The sequence below is a fragment of the Homarus americanus genome, unplaced genomic scaffold, assembly GCF_018991925.1.
Source record: "Homarus americanus isolate GMGI-L3 unplaced genomic scaffold, GMGI_Hamer_2.0 scaffold36734, whole genome shotgun sequence".
Taxonomy (NCBI): Eukaryota; Metazoa; Arthropoda; class Malacostraca; order Decapoda; family Nephropidae; genus Homarus; species Homarus americanus.
The window spans coordinates 4,307,063-4,319,067 of record NW_024733126.1 but is presented as its reverse complement, the minus strand read 5'-3'; positions in this window follow the sequence as shown (position 1 = coordinate 4,319,067).

The following is a 12,005-nucleotide window of genomic DNA, read 5'->3' as shown; positions in this document are numbered from 1 at the left end:
CTGTGCTGGGCTCTCATCGACCTAACCTAGGCCTTCGACGCGGTCACAAGGGAAGCCTTCTGATAGACCCTGTTACGCCGTCTCTTAATTTACTTTAATATCTAGGTTCTAGGCGTAACCAAACAAAAAGAAAAGTGAAGTAAATCAAAAGGGAATAAAATTAAATAAAGTAAACCTTTAAGAATTTAATTAAATAAAATACTAAAACAATAAGAGCCTCGTAGGCTGTCACAACAAATTGATTCACAATCGAAACCTTTAAGACACAAATGATACTAAAACGTCGAAACATCAAAAGAATAAAAATATAGCATTGGATTACGTTAACACTGCATAAACATATAAATTAACTAACACTGAAATTAACTATCGTGAAACAACACTGAATTACTTAAATGTAACTTAGCAAGCACTGATGGACACATAAGAGACATGAATAGGTACTCACATAGATATACCACATTAGTGGCGACAGGAACAACACAGAAATAAAATATGTATAAGTAACAGGTGACAGGTGTCACTCAAAAGAACGTGAACTGAATGACAAGAGAACTAGACTAAACTCCGTCTGCTAGTGAGGTACTATATATAGGGTCGGCTCCCTCCAGTGCGACACACCTGTGAAACATGGGTCGTTTAACGATGCAGATGGTCGTTAGACAAACAAAGAATGCTTGTTACAATACTAAATGAAGAAATAAGATGAGCTTGAACAAATATTAACAGTTAAAACCTTAACAGCACAGGGTAAGGTGACTAGAATATATAATAGTAAATATAACACATCATTACAGGAACAATATGGAACAACAAGGAAGCATGTTATATAAAAAATAGAAAAATACGACACGGTCGTAACACTTCCCCCCATAAAATAAAATTTTTGCTTGCACAAATTTTGATATGACATACTGTAAGTGTTCATTCTGTGGGTCTAGATAAGAGATCAGCAAGCACATTGTCTAAACCCTTAACATGTGTAACATGTAAATTATAGTTCTGAAGGAACAAACTCCAGCTAATTAATCTTTGGTTTTTTAACTTGAAATTTTTGAAACTGCAATGGTTCAATGGTTTGTGATCTGTATAAATTACAATAGGCCTACTTGGTAATAAATAATAACTGAAATGATGCAAAGCTAGGATAATTGACAGCAATTCTTTTTCCACTGTTGCATAGCGGGTTTGAGCTGGATTGAATTTTTTACTATAAAATGCCACTGGGCGGTCTACACTGTCATCATCCTCTTGCAACAAGGCAAAACCTGCAGCAAGATCACTAGCATCACAGGCTAGCTTGAAAGGCTTAGAAAAATTAGGGGCTCTCAAAATAGGGTAGGAGCATAATACATTTTTCAAGCTTTGAAAAGAATCCTGACACCTTGAAGTCCAACAAAAAATATTACCCTTTAACAAATCAGTAAGGGGTAGTGCCAACTCGGCAAAATTACAAATATATCTCCTGTAATAACCCACACAACCCAAAAATCTGCGGACTTGTCGTTTGTTACATGGAACAGGCATATGAGAAATAGTGTCACACCTTGCTGTGGGAGGAGCAAGTTTCCCCAACCCAATTAAATGTCCCAGATACAAAAGTTGAGCACAAACAAATTCTGAATTAGCAAAGTCTAATAACAAGTCCTACATTTTCTAACTCAGTAAAAAGAGCGTCTAGCTGACATAAATGGTCTGACCAAGTGTCAGAAAAAATTGCAACAACATCTAAATATACTACACAACCAGGCAAATTGGCCGTGACTTGTGACATCAGCCTTTGAAAGGTAGCAGGGGCATTGCAAAGCCCGAAAGGCATAACAATAAATTGATAGGTCTTACCTAATGTCACAAAACTGGAGATGTCTTTTGCAAGACGGGTCAATGGTACTTGCCAAAACCCTCGAAGGCAATCAATCTTAGAGAGGAACTTGGCGTTCCCGATTACTTCGATGCAGTCGTCGACTCTTGGTAGAGGGAAGCTGTCCTTGCTGGTGACGGCGTTGACCTTGCGGAAGTCGATGCAGAATCGAAGAGTGCCGTCCTTCTTCGGTACGAGAGTGACTGGTGAGCACCACTCGCTGGTCGCTGGTTCAATGATGCCCATGGACTCCATGTGGCTAACTCCTGCTTCACTTCCTCCACCTGGCTCGGATGGATATGGTAGGGAGCCTGTTTGATAGGCTTAGCAGAACCAACATCCATATCATGCACCACGGCAGTGGTACAGCCAGGCCTGTCTTGGAAGACAAGAGGATGTTGTTGGATGGCGGCCAGCACGTGAGCTCTCTGGTGTCCCTGAAGATGCTGTAGCTTCTCCTGCAACTCCACGGAGTTGGACTGCCAAACCCTGACTGATGACAGGGCGAGTGGACTTGCTCCTTCGTCTTCTCTCTCACCGTCTACCGAGAAAGTGTCAACGGCACACACGGCAACTGGATCTTAGGCAACAGATGGGGATGCTGGGCGTGTGTGGTACAGCTTGATGGTGTTGACGTGACATAAACGCTGTAGTCGGCGCCTGTCAGGGGTAGAGATAATATAATTTGTGGGGCTTACCTTCTTCACCACAATATGGCCCACTGAACTTCGCATGGAGCGGCTGTCCATGTCTCGGCAAGAGAATGAGAACTTGATCTCCTATCTGGAACTCTCTGTGTCTGGCATGCTTGTCGTACCATGTCTTGTCTCTTGGACTGCTGTAAGTGGTCTGCAGCAAGGCTCCAACATCTTAGAAGCTTCTCTCTAGCATGTCCTACTAAACTAAATACACTAATGCTCTCTTCACTATGTTACGCCATCTCTTAATTTACTTAAATATCCAGGTTCTAGGCGTAACCAAACAAAAAAGTGAAGTAAATTAAAAGGGAATAAAAATAAATAAAGTAAATGTTTAAGAATTTAATTAATTAAATATTAACACAATAAAGAGCCTCGTAGGCTGTCACAACAAATTGATTCACCATCGAAACTTTTAAGACACAAATGATACTAAACATCGAAACATCAAAAGAAAAAAATAATGCATTGGATTACGTTAACACTGCATAAACATATAAAACTAACACTGAAATTAACTAACGTGAAACAACACTGAATTACTTAAACGTAACTAAGCAAATACTGTTGGACATAAATAGAGACATAAATAGGTACTCGCATAGATATACCACATTGGTAGCGACAGGAACAACACAAATAAATTAAGTATAAGTAACAGGTGACGAGTGTCACTCAAAGGATGTGAACTGTATAACAAGAGGACTGAACTAAACTCCGTCAGTTGGTGGGTCCTATATATAAGGTCGGCTCCCGCCACGCGACCCGCCGGTGGGTCGTTTAACGATGCAGATGGTCGTAGAGAAACAAAGAATGCTTGTTACAATACAAAATGGGGTTGAACAAATAATAACAGTGAAAACCTTAACAGCACAGGGTAAGGTGACTAGATTATATAATAGTAAATACAACACATCATTACAGGAATAATATGGAACATGGAACCATGTTATATAAAAAAAAATCGAAAAATACGACACGGTCGTAACACTTCCCCCCATAAAATAAAATTTTGCTTGCACAAATTTTGAAATGACATAAGTGTTCATTCTGTGGGTCTAGATAACAGATCACTAGCATCACAGGCTAGCTTGCAAGGCTTAGAAAAATTAGGGCTCTTAATATAGGATATGAGCATAATACATTTTTCAAGTTCTGAAAAGAATCCTGACACCTTTAAGTCCAACAAAAATATATTACCCTTCTTCAACAAATCAGTAAGGGGTAGTGCCAATTCGGCAAAATTTCGAATATATCTCCGGTAATAACCCACACAACCCAAAAATCTGCGCACTTGTTGTTTGTTACATGGAACAGGCATCGGAGAAATAGTGTCACACCTTGCTGTGGGAGGAGCAAGTTTCCAACCCAATTACATGTCCCAGATACAAAAGTTGAGCACAAACAAATTTTGATTTAGCAAAGTTTATAACAAGTCCTACATTTTCTAACTCAGTGAAGAGAGCGTCTAGCTGACATAAATGGTCTGACCAAGTGTCAGAAAAAAAAATTACATCATCTAAATACACTACACAACCAAGCCAATTGGCCGTGACTTGTGACATCAGCCTTTGAAAGGTAGCAGGGGCATTGCAAAGCCAGAAAGGTATAATATTAAATTTATCGGTGTTACCTAATGTCACAAAACTGGAGATGTCTTTAACACGACGAGTCAATGGTACTTGCCAAAACCCTCGAAGGCAATCAATCTTAGAGAGGAACTTGACGTTCCCGATTGCTTCGATGCAGTCGTCGACTCTTGGTAGAGGGAAGCTGTCCTTGCTGGTGACGGCGTTGACCGTGCAGATGTCGATGCAGAATCGAAGAGTGCCGTCCTTCTTCGGTACTAAAGTGACTGGTGAGCACCACTCGCTGGTAGGGAGCCTGCTTGATAGGCTTAGCAGAACCAATATCAATATCATGCACCACGGCAGTGGTACAGCCAGACCTGTCTTGGAAGACAGGAGGATGTTGTTGGATGGCGGCCAGGCCGTCAGCTCTCTGGTGTCCCGGTAGACGCTGTAGCTTCTCCTGCAACTCCACGGAGTTGGACTGCCAAACCCTGACTGACGACAGGGCGAGTGGACTTGCCCCTTCTTCTTCTTCCTTCTCACCGTCTACCAAGAAAGTGTCAACGGCACACACGGGAACTGGATCGTCAGCAACAGATGGGGATACTGGGCGTGTGTGGTACAGCTTGATGGTGTTGACGTGACATAAACGCTGTAGTCGGCGCCTGTCAGGGGTAGAGATAATATAATTCGTGAGGCTTACCTTCTTCACCACTCTATATGGCCCACTGAACTTCGAATGGAGCGGCTGTCCATGTCTCGGAAAGAACATGAGTACTTGATCTCCTATCTTGAAATCTTTTCCTACAAAATATAAAGCACCGTCCGTTTGACCACGGTAAGGCCACCCAAATTGACTAAACAGGTCAAGCAAACATTTAACAAGGGCCTTAGCAGTAACTTTCCTAAGAGGTACAGCATGCAAGTACCTAGTGGAGTTATCAATGACTGTAAATAAATATTCAAACCCACGAGAAGTTTTAGACAGAGGGCCTACAATGTCACACTGTACTGTTGTAAAGGGGTCAGGTACATGAGGTACTCTTACAAGTGGAAAAGGTGGAATAGCCTGATTGGCTTTGCCTACCTTTTGACAAAAATGACAGTACTTACAATATTTAGTGACATCTCTCCTCATACCTGGCCATTAGAACTTTCTAGCCAGCCTGTTGAACGTCTTTCGGACACCTTGATGTCCAGAAAAGCAACCGTCATGGGCCAGAGCTAGAACATGTTGTCTGTAAGTGTGTGGGAGAACTATTTGAGTGACAGACGCCCAGTCCTCGTCTTCCTCTGACATAGTCGGTGGGAGCCAGCGGCGGCACAAAACACCATCTTGACTGAAATATCTCATGGTAGGGCCTGAATCATTGGCAGAATCGGACACCTGGTCAAACAAGAGCCGTAAAGATTCGTCTTGCTCTTGCGCAGCTATTAAAGCAACTCTCCCGGTCACAGCATTAACTGCGGAAGAAATGTCTTGGGAAGCAATTGAGTTAGCAAAAAGTCCTTCTAAGGAAAGTGAATCATCGACATCAGGAGTTACATTATGATCATTAGTCACTGACATAGAACGAGTCACAGCACACAAAGGGAAAACACCGGGCATATCATCTTCAAGTTGTTGCAGCTCTGTGGTAGACTCTGGTCTTTCCCGCAGCACAGGAGGTGGGGTTACGTTCCCCATTTGACCTCCCGCCAAATCGTTACCGAGTATGAGGTCCACTCCAGCAACAGGCAGCTCGTGCACGCAAGCTACGTTAGCTATCCCTGAAAAACAAGAAGACTTGAACACGTACTAAAACCAAAGGTGCTACACCTTGCCCCCAAAGGGAGCCCAAAACGACGTATTTGTCAGTCTTCCTCGCCGCAACAACACTCTCTTTGATGAGAGTTTGGAGACAACCCGAGTCTCTCAAAATAGTGACTGGTGTTTCGACACCATCAACTTCTACCGTGCCTTGTGACAAAAAGGGACGAAAGGTACCAACGTCTGGGTCCTTCGCAAAACTCTCCTGGAAAAGATCAAAGTCTCGTGATGCGAGAACCGAAACTGCACTCTCTCTTGCTTCACCTTTTGTGGAAACCAACGCTATTGGAATGCTGTCAGCCTTGCTCAAACCAGCCATCACTCCGACTGGTGACGTATTAGCCTCCTCAGTAACAATCATAGCTGGTTTGCCCGTATTTAGCTACAGCCTTGTCCAACAAAATTTTGCCTTATGACCTGGCTTTTAACAGAAACTACAAGTGTATGTAGAAAATATGGACGCCCCATTAGGTGGCGAACGCATCCAGCTCCTCCTGTCACGCACAAAACTGTTAGGCACAAAATTACCATTGTTAGTATTTCCTTGTCTCGCTGTGTGGAGAGAGGGATTAAAAATCTTTTGAACCTGAGGGGGCATAATATCATTGTTAGTCCTACCATGCCTCAAAACAAATCCATCAGCATGCTTAGCAGCCTCTTCAATAGTACTAAATTCCCTATCTTACAAGTATACTACAACCTCTTCGTTAATGGTTCTCAAAAATTCCTCTGTGAGCATTAACTCAATCAGGGAGTCAAACTCACTCACTTCCTTGGAGTGTAACCACTTTGAGAATACCTCTCTTTTACTCCTAGCAAATTCAAGGTGGGTCTGCTCTGCCTTCTTACGGAGGCCACGAAAGCGTTGTCTGTACGCTTCAGGAACAAGGGCATAAGCCTTTAAAACTTCCTCCTTAACACATAAATAATCATTAGCGTCACTGTCTGTAAGAGACGAAAAAACACACAGAGCCTTACCTGCAAACGCTTGTTGAAGCAAAATGGGCCAAAACTCTATAGGCCACTTTAATGGTAGAAAGTCTCTCGAAAGCAATGAAAAACTCATCAACTGTTTCCTCTGAAAACGTGGGCATTAGCCTAGCAGCACGTGTTGGATCAAAATGAGAAAAACTAGATCTGGGGGTGAGGCCATCGGTGTTAGAAGGGTTACTCTGACCGAGCTGTACACGCAGACGCAAGTTTTCTGAATCAGCTTCTTTCGCTTTAGCTTCAGCTTCCGCCTGACGTATCCCAACTTCTTTCGTTATAGCTTCAGCTTCCTTCACTTTAGCTTCAGCTTCCGCCTGACGTATCCCAACTCTTTTCGTTATAGCTTCAGCTTCCGCCTGACGTATTCCAACTTCTTTCAATTTTATTTGCGACTCAAGGAGGCGTAATTCATCATTCACTGAACGTGACTCAGCTACGTTACCTTGACTAGCTTCACCGTGGTCTTCTCTTAAGCCAACATCAACACTATCTCCAAACATGATGGCTAGTTTAGAAATAATAAAAAAAAAACACAAAAAGAATATCACAAGTGTCAAAAGGTCGTTAGTGAATCCTGGCAAGGTCGTCAAAACTGTTACGCCGTCTCTTAATTTACTTTAATGTCCAGGTTCTAGGAGTAACCAAACAAAAAGAAAAGTGAAGTAAATCAAAAGAGAATAAAAATAAATAAAGTAAACCTTTAAGAATTTAATTAAATAAAATACTAACACAATAAAGAGCCTCGTAGGCTGTCACAACAAATTGATTCACTATCGAAACCTTTAAGACACAAATGATACTAAAACATCGAAACATCAAAAGAATAAAAATAAAGCATTGGATTACTGTAACACTGCATAAACATATAAATTAACTAACACTGAAATTAACTACCATGAAATAACACTGAATTACTTAAATGCAACTAAGCAAGCACTGATGGACACATAAGAGACATGAATAGGTACTAACATAGATATACCACATTGGTGGCTACAGGAACAGCACAGGAATAAAATAAGTATAAGTAACAGGTGATGGGTGTCACTCAAAAGAATGTGAACTGAATGACAAGAGGACTGGACTGAACTCTGTCTGCTGGTGGGGTACTATTTATAGGGTCCGCTCCCTCCAGTGCGACATTCCTGTGAAACATGGGTCGTTTAACGATGCAGATGGTCGTTAGGGAAACAAAGAATGCTTGTTACAATACTAAATGAAGAAATATGATGGGCTTGAACAAATAATAACAGTTAAAACCTTAACAGCACAGGGTAAGGTGACTAGAATATATAATAGTAAATATAACACATCATTACAGGAATAATATGGAACAACATGGAAGCATGTTATATAAAAAATAATAGAAAAATACGACAGGATCGTAACAACCCTCAGCCGGCTTCTGGCCAAAATTTATCGCCATTGTGAGGCGGGGGTTAAACAAGGGTGTGTACTGGCACCAAATCCCTTTTCTCTTTTCTTGGCTAACTTCCTTACTGCCAATTTAGCCGGCGGGGTTGACATGGAGTACCGGATGAAGGGTCTTTTCAACATAAGACGACTCCTGGCAGGAACAAAGGTGTCGGCAGCTTCCATTACTGAGCTTCAGTATGCAGATGACCTCACCCTTGTCGCTCACACTGAACGCAACCTTAAGAAGATCCTGAACATCTACGCAGACGCGTATGCGCTCTTCGACCTTCTCGTGAATGTACATAAGACTCACATTATCTTTCAGCATACCCCTGGTTCAGCCACACCTCCACCATCTATCCAGCTTAATGGTACTACCCTCTCTAATGTTACCCACTTTCGGTATCTCCGCTCCCACCTGTCCACCATCGCTAACATTGATGAAGAGATTCAGCATCAGATCAGATGTGCATCTCAAGCCTTTGGCAGACTCCAAAACCTTGACTTCAGCTGGAGGGAGCTGAAATTAACTCTAAAGTATATTCAGCAGTGGTCCTCCACACCCTGCTATATGGCAGAGAGACATGGGTCACATACATGAGGCACATCAAGGCACTTGAAAACTATCAGCAATGTAGTCTATGTTCCATCCTCCGAGTTCGCTGGGAAGACAAGAGAAAAAATGCAAGTATTCTTTATGACAACAACTGTACAAGCATCAAGGCTACCATTATCCATGAACAACTAAGCTGGACTGGCCAAAGTGGTCATGTTACCCACATGGTCGACAGTAGACTGCTAAAGCAGCTACTTTACAGTAACCTAACGAATAGTAAATGTAACGCTGGCGGGCAACTGAAAAGGTATATGAATAGTCTTAAGACAATCCTGAAAAAGTGTCAAATCGACCCCTTACCTGGGAGACAATTACTCCACACAGTAACGCTTGGAGGATCACCACACAAGAAGGTGTCAATACTTTCGAGTTAGCCTGACTGCATAACGAGGCAGACAAGCACCAATGCTGGAAAGCCGCTGTCACCGCCCCTCCCACACTAGATGTAGTCCACCACAGCTGAAACATCTGTGATCGACCGTGCTGGTCCTATATCGGCCTCTTTAGTCACCTCAGAACTCACCAACCTAAGTGACTTCCTTAATAACTCATATCATTGTATCATAGCTGGATAATCGTCATACTCGATTCCAAGTATAGTAGGGCCAGCGCGGCATGGGTGTGGTGGAGTGTCCTTCCTGATCTAAAGTGTTATTGGAGGTGACATATTCGGAGTGTGGGAGAGGGAATTTCACAGTGTGTCAGTGAATATCGGATGTCACCCTAAGCATTGTTACTAAAGGTTCTTCTCATCCCTTACGGCATTAATCGCACAGATTACGTGTGTTCACCGGCGATTACTAAGCAAGTTGTGAGTATTTGGTGGGACGACTATTGCAGGTGCCAGGTGCCAGTGCCAGTGTCGATAGGCCTACTTTGTCAGGGGTGGCATCGAGACTCTCGCCCCTATGGGGTCGAGTGTTCTACGCTTGCGGTCGCCTACCCCAAGCAACGGACACTTCATGTAATAATAATAATAATAATTAACAGTTTATTGAAAGAGCTTGGCAGCCAGAAGGCTGAAAATATACAGTTACATAATTGGGGAATGGGTTTCGATATATAAATAATATACGAATAACATAAGTGATACAAATACGATATATATTAACTAGATGGAGAAAAGCTCAAACTACAGGGCATTTCAACATAGTGACAGTGCAAGAAGTAGTATTCACTGGGAGTGAATACACTGGTTTATTACAAGTTATTGATAATTTTTACAATGGTTGGGACTGGGCTGTTCTTATAGCGATCAGTTCGTGCACGTATGGGCTGGATGCGGTTGTGGTGTTGAACAGCAATTCTCGGGCTAGGGATCTCAGGTGGTAGTAGGAGCCGGTGTCGAGGATGGTGTAGAAGCTTCTTACAAAATTTGCAGATGAGGTCGTGGTGATGGTCAGTGAGAGTCGAAAGGGTCAGTGTGTTGAGCGCTTCTTGGTATGTGGAGTAAGAAGGGGAGAGAATAATCTTGCATGCCCTCTTTTACACTTTTTCTAGGTGTTTACGTTGTGAGGCATTTAGGGAGGAAGACCAGGTAGGGGAGGCATAGGTGAGCTTGGAAAGTATGAATGTTGAGTAAACACTGAGGAGCTCGGGTGAAGGAACTCCGAGGGACTTGAGTCGGCGGAGGAGGTGGAGACGGAAACTGGAGGATTTGACAACTTTACTGACGTGTGGTTTCCAATTTAGTTTGTTGTCTATGGTGACGCCGAGGAGCTTAGTGGAATGTACAACCTGGAGTGTGTTCGGACCTAAAGTAATGGAAGGGGGTGGGACAATATCGGAGGAGAGGTTGATGTGCATAACCATGGTCGGCCGACCAAGTGAGTATATATATAACTAATATTACATCAGTGTGACCATAGAAATAGTGGTTATTTCTGCCAAGGATATATAAACAAGTGTTAGGTGTGACAATTCTTGCTTCCAGTGTATCATAATGATGTGTGGATTGTCGCCCACAGGAGGTTGGCCTACACACCCGTGCGCGCACTTATGCCCCTACTACCCGGACACAGCAGTCCAGCCTGTCACCTCTCCGCCCTTTCCTCATAAGAACTAGTTTTTTCTTCTGTATGGGACCAAAGCAGATTTCGGAGGCGGAAGTAACTGCCGCCCAAGGTACTGATCACTATGCCAGGTCACAGACATTACTGCATCTGTGCTAGCCAGTACCAAAACTGCACTAGTTGTGAAAGTGCGAGAAACAACCGACCATGTGTGGATTGCAGAAAGGGCTACAATTATCGGAACCCACAAGGCAGGGACCCGACACAGGAGGCCACAGTGGATATCGCCGGAAACCCAACCGCCCGATGATATCCTAAATGATAGCAGTGAGTCTACGCAAACCGAAAATGCAGTACTAATAAACGCTGCTCCTTTAGTAGCAGATGTCCACTAGGAGAATGAGAGACAGCCACCACAGTGGAATGGCATGTCGATGGAGAATGCAGACATATGGGTTTGAGAAACTTACTCAGAAATTGTCAGGCTGGTCAGCTAACCTGTTTGAACCACCCAAGTGTGCGACCACCAAAGAAATGATTCGAGAAATGATTCGCTTCATAACTGAGTACACTCGGGACTGCTTCCTTGCACCTTTAGCTCTTCAAATACTGGCAATAATACCACAATTATTCTGTCAGGGGACACACACAAAGACTAAGCACAAAGAAAATGCGGCAGCAACGAGGAGAAGACTGACAATGTGGCAGAATGGGGCCCTTGATGATCTCCTATGTGAAACAAGAACACTGCAGGAGAGCCTAAAATTTACAGGAGCCAGAAAGCAAAACACCAATGACGTTGCAAAAAAGTTTGGAAACAAAATGTGAGTGGGAAAAGTGTCATTGGCGGTAAGATCTCTCACAGAGGAATCCTCCGGTGAGGTTCTGCCAATAAACAGAGAGACATTGAAACAACTGAAAGAAAAACATCCCTCTGTAAGCGAAGACGAAGGCATCGGGTTCCAGGGTGACTATATCCCACTAAATGCTGTCCTGTTCGAGAAAATAACAGGAGGGATGGTGTTGAAAAA